Raw genomic sequence first — 25,011 nt, 5'->3', positions numbered from 1 at the left:
TTTTATCCAAATATTGTGATGTTACTGATATTTGCACATTTTGTAAGAATGAGAGTGAAGACATTTGTCACTTATTTTTTTCTTGCGATGTATCATCACTGTTTTGGGATGATTTAAGCTCATACTGTTTCTCCAAGATTAATATGAGTGGTAATTTGTACCTTAAGGATGTTATTTGCTATTTTGAAAACCAAAACAAGGCGTTAGAAGCCACTGTGAACTTTCTTATACTTGCTGGGAAATTTTATTTTCACAAACAGAGGTTTCTTAAAAAAAATCCAATCTTTATTGACTTCTTATGTGAAATAGAACATTTAATTAAATCTCTTAGATTAATTGAAAATAAGAAATGTACTTCTTTCTTGAGCAAATATGATGAGATCTTTCATGCTACTTGAATATTTATTTCTTTTTTTTATTATACTGTCTTTTTTTATTTTTATTTATTTTTTTATGTACTGTGTTTTAGTTTTACTCTTATCTTGTGTATGTAATGTGATTGTTGTGTAAAAGAACTGTTATCTTTTACTATATTCTAAATTGTATTATACAGTTTCTTGAAGCAATAAAAAAAAAAAAAAAAAAAAAAAAAAAAAAAAAAAAAAAGATCTTGTATTGAATATTAAATGAGTTTTTCCATAACCATCCAATGGCGAGGACACGGCTTTTGAATATTAAGTAGGAAGCCTTCGCCGTAGTAGGATATTCCCAGCCTGTGACGTCCCACATTCCCACTTTCATTGTCGACATGGCGCTGGCGAGGTGGGAACACCAACTACGGAAAGAGCAAACCTCGTAAAGAGATTGAAAGTTTACGGATTTATATTTCCATACTTTTGACGGCGGTCCAGATTTGGTGAGTAATCTCAGTATAAATAACTTTTCAGAGTAACTGATAAATATTTTTCTCTTTAAGAGTTTAACGTTACTTCGCTTTCAAACTTGCTCGAGTGGGGAAACTTTCTCGTAATTAATTAAAAATCGTTTTTTTTTTGCCTAAACATACCCCACAGAAATGTTTTTTAAAGTACAGTTGTGCGTGACTTTAGTTATGGAGCATATTTTATTATCGTCACTTCAAAACTAGAAGATAATATTTTCATAGCCCAAGGGATCGGTTACAAGCAGCATTTGCTTGTGTCTGAGGTGACTTAATATTTATAAACAGCGATGTTTCGAGTTGTGAAATATTTTAAAACAAGTACAAAGTATATCATTAGCCATTTTAAAAATTAATTGATGTATTTGAAAGCAGAACAGTGTGTAGTTTAGACACAGCTGTGTTTGTAAAGAAGTGATTCACACATTCCACGTCGCCACAGAAGAACAAGAGCTGCACTTACATGACTTTCTTTCCTTTCCTTCATCCACACCTGTGATTTGGACTGAGACTAAGATTACAGGAGTTGTTTATTACTATCAGGATCTTCAGAAGCAAATTTGGTTTGTGAGCCTCCATTAACATAAAAAGCTTGAATGATTTTTGATGGGAGCAAGTAGACCAGGATAAGTTGTCACACTGAACGTTGTAAGGGATATTTATCAGTAACTGTTTATGAATTAAGTTAGTAATTGACAGACAAATTATGTTGTGTTTTTTTCTTCCACAGGTTAGGATTTTTTAAATCACTTAAATTAACTCCACTAACAATACAGTTACAATAATATCATATTTTAAAAAAAATGAGCCAAATAAAATTATGGTATCCTTGTTTTTGAATCAAAGTTTGAACTGCATTCCCAACGATTAGTTTTTTGTTGACACTAACACGGTTTCTATACCTTTTGTTTATTGAAATCAAATAGATGTTAACTGAAATAAAGAAAAACGGAAAAAAATGCTGCTAATTGACGGCATCCCGGCAGACACAGGATGTCAGCATGACGTCAGATTGACGTTGTACCCCAACATCATGAGGAAATTGCATTTTGTTTGGAAATGAAAATTGGGTTGATGTCAGAATCCAACATCAGGCCTACGTCAATGTCCAACCTAAAATCAATTAAATATCAACATCTAATGATGTTACAGCTTGATTTTGTGTGGATGTTACCACTATAATGTCTTTCAAATCTTAAATTTTGGTTGCTATACCTGACGAATAAATGTCAGTATTTGACGTCAAAATGATGTTGGTTTAAGATGTTGGCTAGAGGTTGGGTTAGTCACAACACAACTTAAAATCAACCAAATGTCAACATCATTTGATGTCGTTATTAGACGTCAAGATAACGTTGTCCTTAGATGCTGGCTAGACATTGAATTTTGGACACCTGACATCACAACCTAAATCTAACTTAATGTCTTAGGACGTTGTGTGCCTGCTGGGATATTTCTCCTTTTCACTGTTTACCATTTTATGTATGTAAAAAGTTACAATAATAATAACAAAATTATATAGAAAAAGTAGAACACAGCCGAATTATGTAGACTTTCAAATGAAAAGAAATATACATAGATAACTAAAATCTACAATTTTATTTTATTGATAGTACAAAAACACTGGAGCATTTTTATAATGTTAAAGCAATTTAAGGTCTCTCTAGATTTAGAAACTGACTTGAAATTTCTTAGCTTTGTAGTTTTAAGCTTTGTCCTTCTAACTGCTTTGATAATAAGACTTGCAGTGTCAGTCACACATCAGTGAAATAGTGTAAATGGTGTAATGTTACAGTAACCTCTTGTATTGAAAGACTTCAAAGAGCGCCGTCTGCAAGGGATGCTGTTTCGTCTGCATGTCTTTATTTGTTGTTCAGAAAGATTCAGTCATCATCCTAAAAGGCTAAAACAACATTCAAATGCATGTGAGCTGCGTGTCCAACATTCACTTGCAAACCACATCTGTGCATTTACCTAAGCCATGAGGAATTTTTGTTATTTTTACTGTTAGCTATAGATAGCATATATGGAACGCCCCTGAATTCAGATCGGTTCCCGTTCTCTGCTCCATGTGGTTATGTGAACTATGATGCATCATATTTTGTGACTGTGCCTCGTCCTGGTATAATGACAGGATATTTCAGTCGGATCAATGTCAGACTGGGGTCCTGTAGATGTGTTCACTGTCTGCGTCATCGGCTGCTTGTGTATAAAACTCTGCATAGTGACGCCCTATAGCCACAAATATGTAAGAGTGAATTTCAGTAAAGAAAAAAAAAGTAATGTTCCACTCCACTCTGTCTATTTCTGACATATCTAAGAAAAGAAAGCTGTTGTAAGCAGGGACTGTCCTTCTCCTCCTCCTACATGCAGACTGGACTGAAGACTTGTGCACATCTGTGTTCCTCTAGTACTTGTATGGGACCCAAACATATTTTATAACTCTTGAGTTTGGCTCAAATGCCACAATCATGTCTGACTGCCTTTATCGTCCAACTGAAACCAGACTTTAGATTCACGTAAAAACAACTCACCAGCACAACCTGAGAAAACACAAAGCTGAATTGGAGAGAGTAAAAAGGAACATATCGTAGAAATGATAATTTATTTAGATCAAAAGAAAAAAGTCTACTTAAACTTACATTAACTTACAGAACGTACTACACAGGCTACACTGTAATGGGAAAATCGGACATTGCGATATTTTATTTTGCTGCGTTTTATTGTTCGATATGAACACAATTTCGGCAGATGACTTGAATTGATCTATTTGGAATAAAATCATGAACTTAGATTGATTGAAAAATTATTGTAGATGAGTGAATCAAAGAAATTGCAATGAATAAATAAAATAGAGCAAAGTTAAATGTGAAATAAGTAGTCCGATATTCAAGTACAGTAATACAATACAATATTTTGCCCCATGAATAATAGATCATGTTATCAGCGATCTATCACAAGAAAACCATCCACAATATATAATAATATTTGTAAGGAAAAGTGCACCACAAGGTTATAAGTTGTATTTATTTTATTAACAATACATTGTTTCTGAAAAAATTCTGTTTAACGGAGAGCAGATTTTTTCAATACATTTCTAATCATAATAGTTTTAATAACTCATTTCTAATAACTGTTTTATTTTATCTTTGCGATGATGACAGTAAATAATATTTGACTAGATATACACTCCTATACAGCTTAAAGTGACATTTAAAGGCTTAACAAGGTTAATTAGGTTAACTAGGCAGGTTAGAGTAATTAGGCAAGTTAATGTATAACGATGGTTTGTTCTGTAGACTATCGAAAAACATATAGGCTGAAGGGGCTAATAATTTTGGCCTTAAAATTGTTTTTAAAAAATTAAAAGCTGCTTTTATTCGAGCCGGAATAAAACAAATAAGACTTTCTCTAGAAGAAGAAATATTATCAGAAATACTGTGAAAATTTCCTTGCCGGAAATCATTTTGGAAATATTTTAAAAGAAATAAAAAATTGAAAGAAGGGCTAATATTTCGGACTTCAACTGTATGTTCAGTCCGCCATTATGAGAAGCGCCACCTCATGCATATCGATATTTTGTCCAACTTCTATTATTAAAAAATCAAGTGTAATGTAAAATGTAAACACTGTATATTCTTCACTGTTGATCAACAACAATAATTCCAACTCCACATTGCAGATGCTGCAATGTGACTATTGTGAATGCACACATTGCGATATCAATGCCGAAACGATATATTGTGCAGCCCTAATACATACAATTACATAAACATAAGCACATCATGTTATGCAAGGTGTAGGATAAGAAGTGTTTTTAGCACTTCTGCACTCTGATGAAAACATTTGTTTTGCACAGCAGTAACCACAAATCTCAAACACACCTTAGGGTGGAAATAAAATGTCATTTCAAAATCAATGTTGATCTATGCAAAGCAAAATAATTTAGCTGCACCAGGACAAGTTGTTTGAAAAAGCAGCAAACTCATTTTTTAGGTGTGTACTATACTAATACAATAGCATTTTGTAGCATCAAGTACTACTATGCTGTTATATTTTAAAAAGAAGTCTTCTGTTTGTCATGGCATTATTTCTTTGAATTAAACATTATTTTACAGTATAAATATTTGAATAATTTTAAAATAACATGTTTTAATTTTAATATATTTTTAAAAATAATTATTTCATGTGTCTAGATCTTTCTGAATTTTTTCAAAGTTTCTCTTTTGATGCCCAAAAAAAATAGTATCATTAAATCTTTATTAAATAATGTGTTGCTTAATATTTTTATGCTAATTGTTTTGTGTTGTTTTTTAACAAGCAAAAGTAAAAATGTGTCACTTTAGATTTCTTAGTTTCTTGCTTTATTAATAACCTTTACATTTACTGTATATTTCTCTTGAAGTCTTTCAATGCTCCAGTTATCATCAAAATGCCTGTCATCTTTAATAATAACCGTCATAATCGTTTTAATATTTAATAGTTTGGCCATTTATTTTTTTTCTTTACCATCTAATTTTCCTTTTGTCATTTTTTTTTGCATTTTAACTTTATGTTCAGGTAATACAGAAGTCAAAGCAAACAAAAACTTCTTTGAATTGTTCATCAATATTTATGACCTTTCTTCTTATTCATCAAACACATTTCCAACTCTACATTTTAGGAAAATTTTGAAAGGTCCCCAATCTCCCTCAAAGATCTTGTATCTTTTCCATTGTCATGTTTGTAACCATATTTTTCCTCCAACATCCTATATTGGGTGTACACACGTTTCCAATTCAAAGAAATAATCTTTTTGCTTGAAGAATACGTCTAATTTTCCAACTTTAATCAAACACTTTATGGCTTTATTCTTGATTTATATATTCACAATCAGGATTTACTAGAAAGCTTGTCATACATATTTTTTTATCAGATGAACATGTGCTTATGAGACCATTAACAGTGTCTTTCCCAGTGACTTTCTCCAGCATGCTTCTATGCTTGTTTTAGCTTCACTCGAGGCGAGTTTGCTGGCTTACACGGCTTGCCTGCCATAAATGCTTTTATTTCTGTTGAGATGAATGACCCGAAGGCTGCTATTTTTCTCCAGCATGTGCCAGCAGAGGTTTTTCTGTCAGTCAGTCAGAGCGCTTCAGAGAGGAGTTGTAGCTAATACAGCTCAAACAGAGTGAGGAGTTGATAAAGTTCATGTACACGATGCCCTTAGGTGGCAGACTGATGCATTTGAGAGGCCATTAGGATTTTTTTTCTTCATTATTTACACTCTCATGCTCATATTCACAACCTTTTAGTTTCTGCTATCTAAAGGTTCTCCCCAAATGAAAATTCACTCAACCCATAAGGCCTTTTTCCATCTTCAGAACAAAAACATCAAACTCTGATTGATTCTGTTCTTGCTTTGAAAATCTATTCACTGATAACATGTCTATAAAGAGATCAAAAATAAAACCATGTGACTCAAGTGGCTTAATCAATGTCATAAGAAGATTATGATGAACAGATTAAATATAGGTTTTCTATTCACATTGATCAGCGAGCGTAAACAAAAGCTCAACCTGCTTCATGAGCAAGAACAAATCGTTTTTGCTGATGCTCAAACATGCCGTGTGACTAGGATTTAATGGCTCAGTTCATGTGTTTTTACTTCTTTAATGTCTTTTTTCACATTTTAGATGAACAGACTTTGTGGAGACCTGGAGACAGAAAATCTCTCTGATTTAATCTTTCTGAAGACAAATAAACAGATTTCTTGTGTTTTTAAAGGGTTAGTTCACCCCAAAATGAAACTTTTGTTATTAATTATTCATGCTTATGTTGTTCCAACATTCTAAAACTTTTGTTTATCATTGAAACAAAAATGAAGGTATTTTAGGTGAAATCTGAGAGCTCCTCAACCTGATGGTAATAGTCCTGACTCACTCAACTTCCAGAAAGGCACTAAAAAACATCTTCAAAACCATATGACTTCAGTGGTTCAATTAGTTTTAGTTTAATTGAATATTATGAAGTAACTAGAATATTTTTGTGCTCACATAAAACAAAAATAATGAGTTAATTCAACCGTTTCTTTCTTCAGTGTCAGTATAGGGTGCATGTTCTTGAGCACTGTGCACTAATTTACAGTAGTCAACATTTGAAGTGGATCAAAAATGTGTTTAGAATTATCCAAAGACAAGAATGAAACTGCGTTGCAATATTTAAGTTTTCTATGATTTATATTGTGATTTGTCACAAGATAACATAATTAATAAATGATTTGATATTGATTTGGAGAATTTTTAGGGGAGTTAATAAAATATAATAAATTACAAGAAGATATAAATAAATCAGAGGAAAATACAAATGAAGGAGTCTAGCCGCATACAGGTACTGAAATAAAACAATAAATCTGCATATTCTTCATTGTGTAAATAATTAAATACAATTAATCTTTGATAAAGCTACAAATGTGATAATTTCTTGTGCCTGAATGCAATAAACTAGCTTAAAATGTTTACGATAGGCCTTAAAAACACAAGCAGTTGATAGTCTTTTGCTTTATATTGTTTGACTGAAATTACCCTGAAATTCTCATGTGTTCTGAACTGCTGTATCTGCTCAACTATAATCCTGACTCCATATTGCGCGTCCTGCGATGTGACTATTGCATATTCACACATTACGATATCGATACTTCATAATATTCTAACTGAAAAAATAAAGGTATGGTCTGTTTTGAGGATGATTTTTGGCACCTTTCTTTGCGTGCGTTAGGTCCATTGCCGTCCATGGATGTTAAGAGAGCTCTCAGATTTCATCTAAAATACCAATTCCAAAGATGGTCGAAGGTCTAGAATGACATGGTGGTAATTTACTTAATAGCATAATTTTTCTCACAGTATAAAACATTTTAACATTTATTAGTAAAATACAAATATTTTATGTTAAAAGACTTTGTTAAAATATTTTATGTTTCCTTTCCGTCCTGTGAAACTGTAGGAAAAATGTTTCCACACAGTCAGGCTTCACATCACATTCCTAGTTCCTTCCCACTTAATATCATTATTGGCATGGTTTCTTTCTGATTTGTTCCAGGCATTGTTGAAGCACATTATTCAAGATTTTCCTTTTTCTGTGGTTTGAAGAATCACCAGTGTAGTAACTTGGCTGGTTGACAGCATGCTGTTATTGCACATGCATAAACCATCTTGATGTTGGTAGATATGAACCCAGAGTCTTTATATGATTGAGAGAGGAAATATGAGCGTCATAAAGAACGTGTTATCGCTTTTCGCAGGCTGAAATCCACCATGTTCCCGCCATGAGAGGAAATTCCAGCCATGCAAAAATCTGCAATGCAAAGCAACCTGTGCTTAGATTGACTTAACGCTGAATTGTTGTTGGCTCAAAATTAAACATTTTCCACTCAAAGAGGAGTGTGCTGTATTTGCACTCTCAAAGGTGTTATTAAGGTACATAGAATTGTTTAGAAACATGTAGGAAAAAAAATTCACCAAGTGTGAACGTGACCAGTTGGATGTTTGGGTAATACAGCTTTCCCAGACATAACATGAGTCTCCACACAAGGTTTTGATTTGGAACTCTCCATAATAGTTTGGGGTTTAGATCCGAGGTTTGTTATTGTTACAGCTAAACTTTTCAGTTTGTAAAGCTCATTAGTTAACACTGACCTGACCTGAAATCATGGTGTTTTTAAATACTCCTCAGGCGAAAGTGCTTGATTCACTTTTTGACAGAATAGTAATGTTCACATAACAAATGTTTAGGATTAATAATTAATAAGTTGTGAGAGTCTCAAATCAGCTTGTGCATACAGATATAATTAACTCCAATAACTCACTTGTGTGTCTAAAGTCTATAACCATAGTGACATGATTTCATTTAAAAGTGCTCACCATTTTAGCCTTATTCCTTTCGATTTCTATGAAAAAATTTAAAATGTTTGCTTGGAAGGCCACATCAAATGCATTAATATTCATTCTTTCATTTATTCACTTTCTTTGCGGCTTAGTCCCTCTATTAATCAGGGGTCGCCACAGTAAATGAACCGCCAATTTTTCCACCATATGTTTTACGCAACGGATGCCCTTTCAACCCTAAACAAACACTAGGAAACACCCATAAACTTTTGCATTCACACATACACACACAACGACCAATTTAGCTAATTCAATTCACCCATACTGCATGTCTTTGGATTGTGATGGAAACTGGAGCACCCGAAAGAAACCCATGCGGACACGGGGAGAACATGCAAACTAACTCAGCCAGGGCTTGAACCAATGACATTCTTTGTGTGCGGTGATTGTGCTACCCACTGCGCCATCGTGAAGCCCTGCATGAATATTGTAGAAATAATAAGATATTTCGGTCCCACTTTATATTAAGTGTCCCTAACTACTATGTACTTGCATCAAAAAAATAAATACAATGTACTTACTGTTTTTAAAATGTATTTGAGAACACTTGTGGTGCTTTTGAGTTGGGATAGAGGTTGGGTTATGGACAGGTTTGGTGGCATGGGTAGGTTTAAGGGTAGGTTAAGGTGTATGGGATGGTCAACAGTGTATTTACAAATGTAATTACAAAAGTAATCACAAATGTAATTACATACATGTATTTAATCAAGTATAAGTACACAGTAAGTACATGTATTTACACAATCAGTACATTGTAACAATATATTAATTCTTATGTAAGTACATATTAGTTAAGGCCACTTAATATAAAGTGGGACCGATATTTCTACTAAATATGGCTTTTTATTCTATTAAAAAAATTTTTTTATTCTCTAAAAATGTGCAAACAAGACTAGACAAAAGACCAAGGCTGGGCTATAAAGCAAAACTGTTTATTCAATAAAATGTTTCATGTCATTTGGTATCAATAATTATTACTTTTTTTTTTTTTTTTTTTTTTTTTTAGAAATAAAGTCCAGTACATTTTTTTATATTTAACCACTTTGTTTTAATTTACCAACATTACTAAGGCAAATGGTATTAGTAAAAATACAAACCAAAAAAAAAAAAAGTTTAGAATGCCCTTGTGTGCGACTACATTATCCCTTTGCTAAAAATTTCTTTCAGATTTGGGTGTTAGTGGCTGGGATGCAATATAAGCCAAAAAGTTAAAATGTGCTGTTCATGTATGTGGCCACTAAAGTTCTAGAAGGTTAAAGGTAAATACAAATTTTAGGTGGGGATAGATAATTTTTAAAGTCTAGATTAATCTCAGAATTAATCTAGATTAAAATGACTCATTTGAATTCTGCCGAAGGCGTTCAGAATATGTGTGCTACTCAAAAAAATAAGTCTTTAAGAACGGGTTTCTCAAGCCAGGTGGCACATTAGACCAGGGTCTCATCTCCTGTTTCTAAAATGCATCACAAACTGCTTGGGAAACTGTTCTATATGATAATTGGTGATAAAAATAAATTATGTACAATAAGATGTACTTGTGTTCACTAACTGCTTATGCAGTTAAACATCGGTTTTGAACTGTAGGCCAACATAAGCTTAAAACACTGATTTTAAAAAAAAAAAAATATATTTTTTTATTTTATTTTATTTTTGGATCACTTTAATCCGACTAAAGTCATAACTGAACAAAACAGAAATGGAATTAAGACATGTGGAGTATGCATTTATTAATGACATTATTAAAATAAACACCGCAATCAAACTATTACTATCATGTAGGACTTTTCGCCGTATTTTCCGACAAGATGCACACACACGGCTGTCAGTAAAGGACCACACACACACACACACACACTTATTGCGAAATGCGGAAGTTTTTTTGTCTTTCCATTTGGCGTGTGTTAATAAATTCTACCACACTCTCACCCGTCCTCACTCCTTATTTGTGTCTAATACTTTGTCAGGGCGGCATGAATGAAATGTTTATGAGTTAAAGTGAAACTGCCGATTAAAGTCAGGCATCCTGCCGATTTCATTCAGGAGGGCACTTTTTTTGTCAGACGGCACCGGTCAGGTATACATCTGCGCTAAAATATCAAGTTGAAAGTCATCATAGCTTGTGTAGAATAGACCCGGCTCCCAAAACCAACTTTGAGAATAGATTAACGGCGATTATATTTTTTATTGCACGATAAGAGTCGCATTAACGCAGCACATTAACGCTAATAACGGCCCACCACTAACAAAAATACAAAACTTGATCGATTGATTGATTTGTTGGCTTGCAAAATAATTTAATAACACTGACACAATACACATATAACAATACACAATACAATAACACTGTGTAAACTATGCAATATAAGTCTGGAAGGTAGAATTTATATTTACATTATTTTAGAGTAATAGCAATACTGCACATTTATTTAATATTATTTCAATTTCCCTGTTTTTCAGTCTATGATTGGATTGAATTTAACCTTTGACTTGCTATGTTAGTAAGTGCATTATGTCAGACAGCACAATCATCAACAGTGGTGGATGGGATTTCAGAACATGTCAGGGTGTCTCTTCACCTCCTTGTTAGGGACCGAGCACCGAACGGTGCAAGGCCCTATTGGAATTGCTCCGTTTATTATTAGGGACCGAGCACCGAAACGGTGCGTAGGCCCTATTGGAATTGCTCCGTTTTTTATTAGGGACCGAGCACCGAAACGGTGCGTAGGCCCTATTGGAATTGCTCCGTTTATTATTATTAGGGACCGAGCACCGAAACGGTGCATAGGCCCTATTGGAATTGCTCCGTTTATTATTATTATTATTATTATTATTATTATTATTATTATTATTCTCCTCCGGAATGAATCGCGGTTTTGAGGGGCTAAACATGCCCGAAAACTCACGCAACTTTGCACACGCCTCAGAAGTGGCGAAAATTTACGTTTATTATGGGCTTCAGAAGTGGGCGTGGCAAAATGACTCGACAGCGCCACCTAGAAAAATTAAACGGACGAGCCCCCGATCCACGAATCACGCACATGCACGAAAATTGGCACACACCTCAAACATGCCAAAACATACGAAAAAGTCTCTTGGAGCCATATCTCAAACCCAACAGGAAGTCGGATATTTTTAACTTCCTGCGGCGAAAAAGTGGCGATTTTGCCATTTCCAGGCGTTGTATCTTAACGAACTCCTCCTAGGGATTTTATCCGATCGACACCAAAATTGGGTTTTGTCATCTAAAGGCCTTGGCGATGTTAAATTGCGAAGCTTTAGAGTTTTCATCGATGGGCGTGTCCGTGGCGGCCTCGCAAACTTTGACTATTCGCCACAAAAGAGGAAGTCGTTATAACTCAGGCATGCATTATCCGATCTGCCTCAAAATTCACACGCTTGATAAGCGTCCTGACCTGAACACGTTTACATGCCGATATCCAGATACAGTTACAGCGCCACCTGCTGGCCACAGGAAATGACATGATATACGGAGTTATAAACTCCTCCCACAAATTTTATCGTATCAACACCAAAATTGAGTGGTGTTATCTGAAAGCTCTAGCAATGATATATTGTGAAGATCTAGAGTTTTCGCAGAGGGGCGTGTCCGTGGCGGTATGACAAACCTCAACGCTTCGCCATGGAACAGGAAGTCCTTATAACACAACCACACAATGTCCGATCAGCCTGAAACTTCACATGGTTGATAAACGTCATCTCTTGAACACATCCACATAACAATATTGAAGTGGGCGTGGCAAAATGACTCGACAGCGCCACCTAGAAAAATTAAATGGACGAGCCCCCGATCTACGAATCATGCACATGCACAAAAATTGGCACACACCTCAAACATGGCAAAACATATGAAAAAGTTTCCTGGAGCCATATCTCAAACCCAACAGGAAGTCGGATATTTTTAACTTCCTGTGGCGAAAAAGTGGCGCTTTTGCCATTTTCAGGCGTTGTATTTTAACGAACTCCTCCTAGGGATTTTATCTGATAAACACCAAAATTGGGTTTTGTCATCTTAAAGCCTTGGTGATGTTAAATTGCGAAGCTTTAGAGTTTTCATCGATGGGCGTGTCCGTGGCGGCCTCGCAAACTTTGATGATTCGCCACAAAACAGGAAGTCTTTATAACTCAGGAATGCATTATTCAATCTGCCTCAAAATTCACTCATTTAATAACAGTCCTGACCTGATCAGGTTTACGTGCCGATATCCAGTTACAGTTATAGCGCCACCTGCTGGCCACAGGAAATGACATGTTTTACACTGTAACAAACTCCTTCTACAAACTTTATCATATCAGCACCAAATTTGAGGGGTGTCATTTCAAAGCTCTAGCGATGATATATTGTGAAGATCTAGAGTTTTCAGAGAGGGGCGTGTCCGTGGCGGCATGACAAACCTCAACGCTTCGCCATGGAACAGGAAGTCCTTATAACTCTACCACACAATGTCCGATCTGCCTGAAACTTCACATGATTGATAAAAGTCCTCTCTTGAACACATCTACATAACAATATTGAGTCAGTAATAGCGCCATCTGCTGGCAGAAGGTAGTTTGGCTTGTAACTCGACCACACAATGTCCGCTCTGCCTGAAACTTCACAAGGTTGATGAAAGTCCTCCCCTGAGCACATCTACATAATAAATCTACATAATAAAATTGAGTCATAGTCATAGCGCCACCTGCTGTCAGAAGGTAGTTTGGCTTGTAACTCGGCCACACAATGTCCGATCTGTCTAAAATGTCACATGGTTGATGAAAGTCCTCTCCTGAACACATCCCCATAACAATATTGAGTCAGTCATAACCCCACCTGCTGGCAAAAGGTAGTTTGGCTTATAACTCAGCCACAAAATGTCCGATCTGCCTGAAACTTCACAGGGTTGATTAAATTCCTCTCCTGAAGACATCTACATGTCAATCTTGAGTCACAGCTATAGCGCCACCTGCTGACAGGAGGAAGTTTGGCATAAATCTGTATTTTTCTTAGGTTTTTTATATATATATCGGCTTAAATTATTATTGTTCGCTGTTCTCTGTCATCGTAAGGTCACCGGGCGGCGGTGAGCCCGGGTGCGAGGTCCCTATCATCGCTGCTTGCAGCTTTAATTAGGGACCGAGCACCGAAACGGTGCGTAGGCCCTATTGGAATTGCTCCGTTTTTTATTATTATTATTATTATTATTATTATTCCGCCCCCAATCGGGGCACTTTTGAGGGTCTAAACATGCCCGAAAACTCACGAAAAATTGCACACACACCAAACCCGGTGTAAATAGCAGGTTGATATGGGTCTCGGAAGTGGGCGTGGCAAAATGACTCGACAGCGCCACCTAGAAAAATTAAACGGACGAGCCCCCGATCCACGAATCACACACATGCACGAAAATTGGCACACACCTCAAACACGCCAAAACATACGAAAAAGTCTCTTGGAGCCATATCTCAAACCCAACAGGAAGTCGGATATTTTTGACTTCCTGCGGCGAAAAAGTGGCGTTTTTGCCATTTCCAAGCGTTGTATTTTAACGAACTCCTCCTAGGGATTTTATCCGATCGTCACCAAAATTGGGTTTTGTCATCTAAAGGCCTTGGCGATGTTAAATTGCGAAGCTTTAGAGTTTTCGTCGATGGGCGTGTCCGTGGCGGCCTCGCAAACTTTGATGATTCGCCACAAAACAGGAAGTCGTTATAACTCAGGCATGCATTATCCGATCTGCTTCAAAATTCACACGCTTGATAAGAGTCCTGACCTGAACACGTTTATATGCCGATATCCAGATAAAGTTATAGCGCCACCTGCTGGCCACAGGAAATGACATGTTTTACAGTGTAACAAACTCCTCCCACAAATTTTTTCGTATCAGCACCAAATTTGGGTTGTGTTATCTGAAAGCTCTAGCGATGATATATTGTAAAGATCTAGAGTTTTCGCAGAGGGGCGTGTCCATGGCGGCATGACAAACCTCAACGCTTCGCCATGGAACAGGAAGTCCTTATAACTCAACCACACAATGTCCGATCTCCCCGAAACATCACATGGTTGATAAAAGTCCTCTCCTGAACACATCCACATGACAATATTGAAGTGGGCGTGGCAAATTGACTCGACAGCGCCACCTGCAAAAATTAATCGGACGAGCCCCTGATCTATGAATCACGCACATGCACGAAAATTGGCACACACCTTAAACACGCCAAAACATACGAAAAAGTCTCTTGGAGCCATATCTCAAACCCAACAGGAAGTCAGATATTTTTAACTTCCTGCGGCAAATAAGTGGCATTTTTGCCATTTCCAGGCTTTGTATCTTAACAAACTCCTCCTAGGGATTTTATGCTATCGACACCAAAATTGGGTTTTGTCATCTAAAGGCCTTGGCGATGTTAAATTGCGAAGCTTTAGAGGTTTTGTCGATAGCCGTGTCCGTGGCGGCCTTGCAAACTTTAACGATTCGCCACAAAACCGGAAGTCATTATAACTCAGGCATGCATTATCCGATCTGCCTCAAAATTCACATGTTTAATAAGAGTCCTGACCTGAACACGTTTACATGCCAATATCCAGATAGAGTTATAGCGCCACCAGCTGGCCACAGGAAACGACATGTTTTACATTGTAACATACTACTTCACCAAATTTTATTGTATCAGCACCAAAATTGGGTGTTGTCATCTGAAAGCTCTAGCGATGATATATTGTGAAGATCTAAAGTTTTTGCAGAGGGGCGTGTCCGTGGCGGCATGACAAACCTCAACGCTTCGCCATGGAACAGGAAGTCCTTATAACTACACCACACAATGTCTGATCTGCCTGAAACTTCACATGGTTGATGAAAGTACTCTCCCGTGCACATCTACATAATTATATTGAGTCTCTAATAGCGCCACCTGCTGGTAGAAGGTAGTTTGGCTTATAACTCAGCCACACAATGTCTGATCTGCCTGAAACTATACATGGTTGATTAAATTCCTCTCTTGAAGACATCTACATGCCAATATGGAGTCACAGTCATAGCGCCACCTGCTGGCAACGGGAAATTAAATATAACTCAGCCGAACAATGTCAGATCTGGCTGAAAAATCACATGGTGGATAAGATTCCTCTACTGAAGGCATCTACATGCCAATCTTGAGTCACAGTCAAAGCGCCACCTGCTGGCAGAATGTAGTTTGCATTATAACTCAACCACACAAAATGTGATCAGCCTGAAACTTCACATGGTTGATAAAAGTCTTCTCCTGAACACATCCACATAACAAAATTAAATCATTCATAGTGCCACCTGCTGGCAGAAGGTAGTTTGGCTTATAAATCAGCCACAAAATGACTGATCTGCCTGAAAATTCACATGGTTGATAAGAATTCTCTCCTGAAGACATCTACATGCCAATCTTGAGTCACAGTTATAGTGCCACTTGGTGACAGGAGGAAGTTTGACATAAATTTGTGATTTAAACATATCGGCTTAAATTATTACTGTTCGCTGTTCTCTGTCATCCTGAGGCCACCGGGTGGCGGTGAGCCCGGGTGCGAGGTCCCTATCATCGCTGCTTGCAGCTTTAATTATTATTATTATTATTATTCCGCCCCCTATCGGGGCACTTTTGAGGGTCTAAACATGCCCGAAAACTCATGAAAATTTGCACACACAACAAACCCGGTGTAAATAGCAGGTTGATATGGGTCTCGGAAGTGGGCGTGGCAAAATGACTCGACAGCGCCACCTAGAAAAATTAAACGGACGAGCCCCCAATCCACGAATCACACACATGCACGAAAATTGGCACACACCTCAAACACGCCAAAACATACGAAAAAGTCTCTTGGAGCCATATCTCAAACCCAACAGGAAGTCAGATATTTTTGACTTCCTGCGGCGAAAAAGTGGCGTTTTTGCCATTTCCAGGCGTTGTATTTTAACGAACTCCTCCTAGGGATTTTATTCGATCGACACCAAAATTGGGTTTTGTCATCTAAAGGCCTTGGCGATGTTAAATTGCGAAGCTTTAGAGTTTTCGTCGATGGGCGTGTCCGTGGCGGCCTCGCAAACTTTGACGACTCGCCACAAAACAGGAAGTCGTTATAACTCAGGCATGCATTATCCGATCTGCTTCAAATTTCACACGTTTGATAAGCGTCCTGACCTGAACACGTTTACATGCCACTATCCAGATACTGTTATAGCGCCACCTGCTGGCCACAGGAAATGTCATGTTTTACACTGTAACAAACTCCTCCCACAAATTTTATGGTATCAGCACCAAATTTGAGTGGTGTCATCTGAAAGCTCTATCGGTGATATATTGTGAAGATCTAGAGTTTTTGCAGAGGGGCGTGTCCGTGGCGGCATGACAAACCTCAACGCTTCGCCATGGAACAGGAAGTCCTCATGACTCAACCACACAAAGTCCGATCAGCCTGAAACTTCATATGGTTGATAAAAGTCCGTCCCTGAACACATCCACATAACAATATTGAAGTGGGCGTGGCAAAATGACTCGACAGCGCCACCTATAAAAATTAAATGGACGAGCCCCTGATCTACGAAACACACACATGCACGAAAATTGGCACACACCTCAAACACGCCAAAACATACGAAAAAGTCTCTTGGAGCCATATCTCAAACCCAACAGGAAGTCGGATATTTTTAACTTCCTGTGGCGAAAAAGTGGCGTTTTTGCCATTTTCAGGCGTTGTATTTTAATGAACTCCTCCTAGGGATTTTATCTGATTGACACCAAAATTGGGTTTTGTCATCTTAAAGCCTTGGTGATGTTAAATTGCGAAGCTTTAGAGTTTTCATCGATGGGCGTGTCGGTGGCGGCCTCGCAAACTTTGATGATTCGCCACAAAACAGGAAGTCGTTATAACTCAGGCATGCAATATTCGATCTGCCTCACAATTCACACATTTAATAACAGTCCTGACCTGAACAGGTTTACTTGCCGATATCCAGTTACAGTTATAGCACCACCTGCTGGGCACAGGAAATGACATGTTTGACACTGTAACAAACTCCTTCCACAAACTTTCCCGTATCAGCACCAAAATAGAGTGGTGTCATCTGAAAGCTCTAGCGATGACATATTATGAAGATCTAGAGTTTTTGCAGAGGGGCGTGTCTGTGGTGGCATGACAAACCTCAACGCTTCGCCATGGAACAGGAAGTTATTATAACTCAACCACACAATGTCTGATCTGCCTGAAACTTCACATGATTGATAAAAGTCCTCTTCTGAACACATCTACATAACAATATTGGGTCAGTCATAGCGCCACCTGCTGGCAGAAGGTAGATTGGCTTATAACTCAACCACACAAACTCCGATCTGCCTGAAACTTCACATGTCTGATTAAATTCCATTACTGAAGACATCTACATGCCAATCTTAAGTCACAGTTATAGTGCCACCTGCTGGCAGATGGTAGTTTGCAGTATAACTCAACCACACAAAGTCCGATCTGGCTGAAACTTCACATGGTTGATAAAAGTCCTCTCCTGAACACATCTACATAACAACATTGAGTCTGTCATAGCGCCACCTGCTGACAAAAGGCAGTTTGGCTTATAACTCAGCCAAACAATGTCCGATCTGCCTAAAACTTCACATGGTTGATAAGTTTCCTCTCCTGAAGACATCTACATGCCAATCATGAGTCACAGTTATAGCGCCACCTGCTGACAGGAGGAAATTTGGCATAAATCTGAGATTTTCTCAGTTTTTTTTAATATATCGGCTTAAATTATTACTGTACGCTGTTCTCTGTCATCCTGTGGCCACCGGGCGGCGGTGAGCCCGGGTGCGAGGTCCCTATCATCGCTGCTTGCAGCTTTAATTATTATTATTCTTCCGACTTCTTCCGCGGAATGAATCGCAGTTTTGAGGGGCTAAACATGCCCGAAAACTCACGAAACTTTGCACACACCTCAGAAGTGGCGAAAATTTACGTTTGTTATGGGATTCGGAAGTGGGCGTGGCAAAATGACTCGACAGCGCCACCTAGAAAAATTAAATCGACGAGCCCCCGATCCACGAATCACGCACATGCACGAAAATTGGCACACACCTCAAAGACACCAAAACATACGAAAAAGTCTCAAGGAGCCATATCTCAAACCCAACAGGAAGTCGGATATTTTTAACTTCCTGCGGCGAAAAAGTGGCGTTTTTGCCATTTCCAGGCGTTGTATTTTAACGAACTCCTCCTAGGGATTTTATCCGATCGACACCAAAATTGGGTTTTGTCATCTAAAGGCCTTGGCGATGTTAAATTGCAAAGCTTTAGAGTTTTCGTCGATGGGCGTGTCCGTGGCGGCCTCGCAAACTTTGACGACTCGCCACAAAACAGGAAGTCGTTATAACTCAGGCATGCATTATCCGATCTGCTTCAAATTTCACACGTTTGATAAGAGTCCTGACCTGAACACGTTTACATGCCGATATCCAGATATAGTTATAGCGCCACCTGCTGGCCACAGGAAATGACATGTTTTACACTGTAACAAACTCCTCCCACAAATTTTATGGTATCAGCACCAAATTTGAGTGGTGTCATCTGAAAGCTCTAGCGATGATATATTGTGAAGATCTAGAGTTTTTGCAGAGGGGCGTGTCTGTGGTGGCATGACAAACCTCAACGCTTCGCCATGGAACAGGAAGTTATTATAACTCAACCACAAAATGTCTGATCTGCCTGAAACTTCACATGATTGATAAAAGTCCTCTTCTGAACACATCTACATAACAATATTGAGTCAGTCATTGCGCCACCTGCTGGCAGAAGGTAGATTGGCTTATAACTCAACCACACAAACTCCGATCTGCCTGAAACTTCACATGGTTGATTAAATTCCATTACTGAAGACATCTACATGCCAATCTTAAGTCTCAGTTATAGCGCCACCTGCTGGCAGATGGTAGTTTGCAGTATAACTCAACCACACAAAGTCCGATCTGCCTGAAACTTCACAAGGTTGATAAAAGTCCTCTCCTGAACACATCTACATAACAACATTGAGTCTGTCATAGCGCCACCTGCTGACAAAAGGCAGTTTGACTTATAACTCAGCCAAACAATGCCCGATCTGCCTAAAACTTCACATGGTTGATGAGTTTCCTCTCCTGAAGACATCTATATGCCAATCATGAGTCACAGTTATAGCGCCACCTGCTGACAGGAGGAAATTTGGCATAAATCTGTGATTTTCTCAGATTTTTTAAATATATCGGCTTAAATTATTACTGTTCGCTGTTCTCTGTCATCCTGTGGCCACCGGGCGGCGGTGAGCCCGGGTGCGAGGTCCCTATCATCGCTGCTTGCAGCTTTAATTAGGGACCGAGCACCGAAACGGTGCGTAGGCCCTATTGGAATTGCTCCGTTTTTTATTATTATTAGGGACCGAGCACCGAAACGGTGCGTAGGCCCTATTGGAATTGCTCCGTTTATTATTATTATTATTATTATTATTATTATTATTATTCTCCTCCGGAATGAATCGCGGTTTTGAGGGGCTAAACATGCCCGAAAACTCACGCAACTTTGCACACGCCTCAGAAGTGGCGAAAATTTACGTTTATTATGGGCTTCGGAAGTGGGCGTGGCAAAATGACTCGACAGCGCCACCTAGAAAAATTAAACGGACGAGCCCCCGATACACGAATCACGCACATGCACGAAAATTGGCACACACCTCAAACACACCAAAACATACGAAAAAGTCTCTTGGAGCCATATCTCAAACCCAACAGGAAGTCGGATATTTTTAACTTCCTGCGGCGAAAAAGTGGCGTTTTTGCCATTTCCAGGCGTTGTATTTTAACGAACTCCTCCTAGGGATTTTATCCGATCGACACCAAAATTGGCTTTTGTCATCTAAAGGCCTTGGCAATGTTAAATTGCGAAGGATTAGAGTTTTCGTCGATGGGCGTGTCCGTGGCGGCCTCGCAAACTTTGACGATTCGCCACGAAACAGGAAGCCGTTATAACTCAGGCATGCATTACTCGATCTGCCTCAAAATTCACACGCTTGATAACAGTCCTGACCTGAACACATTTACATGCCGATATCCAGATACAGTTATAGCGCCACCTGCTGGCCACAGGAAATGACATGATTTACGGAGTATCAAACTCCTCCCACAAAATTTATCGTATCAGCACCAAAATTGGGTGGATGCATCTGAAAGCTCTTGTGATGATATATTGTGAAGATCTAGAGTTTTCACAGAGGGGCGTGTCCGTGGCGGCATGACAAACCTCAACGCTTCGCCATGGAACAGGAAGTCCTTATAACTCAACCACAAAATGTCCAATCAGCCTGAAACTTCACATGGTTGATAAACGTCCTCTCCTGAACACATCCACATAACAATATTGAAGTGGGCGTGGCATAACGACTCGACAGCGCCACCTATAAAAATTAAACGGACGAGCCCCCGATCTACAAATCACGCACATGCACGAAAATTGGCACACACCTCAAACATGCCAAAACATATGAAAAAGTCTCTTGGAGCCATATCTCAAACCCAACAGGAAGTCGGATATTTTTAACTTCCTGCGGCGAAAAAGTGGCTCTTTTGCCATTTCTAGGCGTTGTATTTTAACGAACTCCTCCTAGGGATTTTATCTGATTGACACCAAAATTGGGTTTTGTCGTCTTAAAGCCTTTGTGATGTTAAATTGCGAAGCTTTAGAGTTTTCATTGATGGCCGTGTCCGTGGCGGCCTCGCAAACGTTGATGATTCGCCACAAAACAGGAAGTCATTATAAATCAGGCATGCAATATTCGATCTGCCTCAAAATTCACACATTTAATAACAGTCCTGACCTGAACAGGTTTACGTGCCGATATCCAGTTACAGTTATAGCGCCACCTGCTGGCCACAGGAAATGACATGTTTGACACTGTAACAAACTCCTTCCACAAACTTTCCCGTATCAGCACCAAAATAGAGTGGTGTTATCTGAAAGCTCTAGCGATGATATATTGTGAAGATCTAGAGTTTTTGCTGAGGGGCGTGTCTGTGGTGGCATGACAAACCTCAACGCTTCGCAATGGAACAGGAAGTTATTATAACTCAACCACACAATGTCTGATCTGCCTGAAACTTCACATGGTTGATTAAATTCCATTACTGAAGGCATCTACATGCCAATCTTAAGTCACAGTTATAGCGCCACCTGCTGGCAGATGGTAGTTTGTAGTATAACTCAACCACACAAAGTCCGATCTGCCTGAAACTTCACAAGGTTGATAAAAGTCCCCTCCTGAACACATCTACATAACAACATTGAGTCTGTCATAGCGCCACCTGCTGACAAAAGGCAGTTTGGCTTATAACTCAGCCAAACAATGTCCGAACTGCCTAAAACTTCACATGGTTGATAAGTTTCCTCTCCTGAAGACATCTACATGCCAATCATGAGTCACAGTTATAGCGCCACCTGCTGACAGGAGGAAGTTTGGCATAAATCTGTGATTTTCTCAGATATTTTTAATATATCGGCTTAAATTATTACTGTTCGCTGTTCTCTGTCATCCTGATGCCACCGGGCGGCGGTGAGCCCGGGTGCGAGGTCCCTATCATCGCTGCTTGCAGCTTTAATTATTATTATTATTATTATTCCGCCCCCTATCGGGGCACTTTTGAGGGTCTAAACATGCCCGAAAACTCATGAAAATTTGCACACACACCAAACCCGGTGTAAATAGCAGGTTGATATGGGTCTCGGAAGTGGGCGTGGCAAAATGACTCGACAGCGCCACCTAGAAAAATTAAACGGACGAGCCCCCGATCCACGAATCACACACATGCACGAAAATTGGCACACACCTCAAACACGCCAAAACATACGAAAAAGTCTCTTGGAGCCATATCTCAAACCCAACAGGAAGTCTGATATTTTTCACTTCCTGCGGCGAAAAAGTGGCGTTTTTGCCATTTCCAGGCGTTGTATTTTAACGAACTCCTCCTAGGGATTTTATCCAATCGACACCAAAATTAGGTTTTGTCATCTAAAGGCCTTGCCGATGTTAAATTGCGAAGCTTTAGAGTTTTCGTCGATGGGCGTGTCCGTGGCGGCCTCGCAAACTTTGACGATTCGCCACAAAACAGGAAGTCGTTATAACTCAGGCATGCATTATCCGATCTGCCTCAAAATTCACACGTTTGATAAGAGTCCTGACCTGAACACGTTTACATGCCAATATCCAGATACAGAAATAGCGCCACCTACTGGCCACAGGAAATGACATGTTTTACACTGTAACAAACTCCTCCCACAAATTTTATGGTATCAGCACCAAAATAGAGTGGTGTCATCTGAAAGCTCTATCGGTGATATTTTGTAAAGATCTAGAGTTTTTGCAGAGGGGCGTGTCCGTGGCGGCATGACAAACCTCAACGCTTCGCCAAGGAACGGGAAGTCCTCATAACTCAACCACACAAAGTCTGATCAGCCTGAAACTTCATATGGTTGATATACGTCATCTCTTGAACACATCCACATAACAATATTGAAGTGGGCGTGGCAAAATGACTCGACAGCGCCACCTAGAAAAATATAACGGATGAGCCCCCGATCTACGAATCACGCACATGCGTGAAAATTGGCACACACCTCAAACATGCCAAAACATACGAAAAAGTCTCTTGGAGCCATATCTCAAACCCAACAGGAAGTCGGATATTTTTAACTTCCTGCTGCAAATAAGTGGCATTTTTGCCATTTCCTGGCGTTGTATCTTAACGAACTCCTCCTAGGGATTTTATGCTATCGACACCAAAATTGGGTTTTGTCATCTAAAGGCCTTGGCGATGTTAAATTGCGGAGCTTTATAGTTTTTGTCGATGGGCGTGTCCATGGCGGCCCCGCAAACTTTGACGATTCGCCACAAAACCGGAAGTCATTATAACTCAGGCATGCATTATCCGATCTGCCTCAAAATTCACATGTTTAATAAGAGTCCAGACCAGAACACGTTTACATGCCAATATCCAGATACAGTTATAGCGCCACCTGCTGGCCACAGGAAATGTCATGATTTACAGAGTAATAAACTCCTCCCAATATTTTTTTTTGTATCAGCACCAAGTTTGGTGGGTTGTTATCTGAAAGCTTAAGTGATGATATATTGTCAAGATCTAGAGTTTTTGCAGAGGGGCGTGTCCGTGGCGGCATGACAAACCTCAACACTTCGCCATGGAACAGGAAGTCCTTATATCTCAACCACACAAAGTCGGATCAGCCTGAAACTTCACATGGCTCATAAAAGTCCTCTTCTGAACACATCCCCAAAACAGTAATGAGTCAGTCATAACGCCACCTGCTGGCAGAAGGTAGATAGGCTTATAACTCAGCCAAACAACATCCGATCTGCCTGAAACTTCACATGGTTGATTAAATTCTATTACTGAAGGCATCTACATGCCAATCTTAAGTCACAGTTATAGCGCCACCTGCTGGCAGATGGTAGTTTGCATTATAACTCAACCAAACAAAGTCCGATCTGCCTGAAAGTTCACATGGTTGATAAAAGTCCTTCCCTGAACACATCTACATAACAACATTGAGTCTGTCGTAGCGCCACCTGCTGACAAAAGGCAGTTTGGCTTATAACTCAGCTAAACAATGTTCGATCTGCCTGAAACTTCACATGGTTGATAAGATTCCTCTCCTGGTGACATCTACATGCCAATCTTGAGTCACAGTCATAGCGCCACCTGCTGAGAGGAGGAGGTTTGGCATAAATCGGTGATTTTCTCCGATTTTTTTAAACATATCGGCTTAAATTATTACTGTTCGCTGTTCTCTGTCATCCTGAGGCCACCAGGTGGCGGTGAGCCCGGGTGCGAGGTCCCTATCATCGCTGCTTGCAGCTTTAATTATTATTATTATTATTATTATTCTCGTCCGGAATGAATCGCGGTTTTGAGGGGCTAAACATGCCCGAAAACTCACGCAACTTTGCACACGCCTCAGAAGTGGCGAAAATTTATGTTTGTTAGGGGCTTCGGAAGTGGGCGTGGCAAAATGACTCGACAGCGCCACCTAGAAAAATTAAACGGACGAGCCCCCGATCCACGAATCACACACATGCACGAAAATTGGCACACACCTCAAACACGCCAAAACATACGAAAAAGTCTCTTGGAGCCATATCTCAAACCCAACAGGAAGTC

The 25,011-nt window shown here is 39.1% G+C and overlaps 1 protein-coding gene across 9 annotated transcripts in view; it reads left to right on the top strand.

Annotated features, from left to right (window-relative positions):
- The first annotated feature begins 730 nt into the window (after positions 1 to 730).
- ppfibp1b (PPFIA binding protein 1b) overlaps positions 731 to 25,011 on the top strand; it is a 96,431-nt gene continuing 72,150 nt past the window's right edge. For 8 of the 9 annotated variants that reach the window (XM_073929237.1, XM_009293504.5, XM_073929236.1 and 5 more), the window contains exon 1: positions 740 to 856. The gene's annotated coding sequence lies outside the window, so the exon portion shown is untranslated. 9 annotated transcript variants of the gene reach the window in all.

Source organism: Danio rerio, chromosome 18, assembly GCF_049306965.1.
Source record: "Danio rerio strain Tuebingen ecotype United States chromosome 18, GRCz12tu, whole genome shotgun sequence".
Classification (NCBI taxonomy): Eukaryota; Metazoa; Chordata; class Actinopteri; order Cypriniformes; family Danionidae; genus Danio; species Danio rerio.
This window is presented reverse-complemented; position numbering and strand designations above follow the sequence as displayed.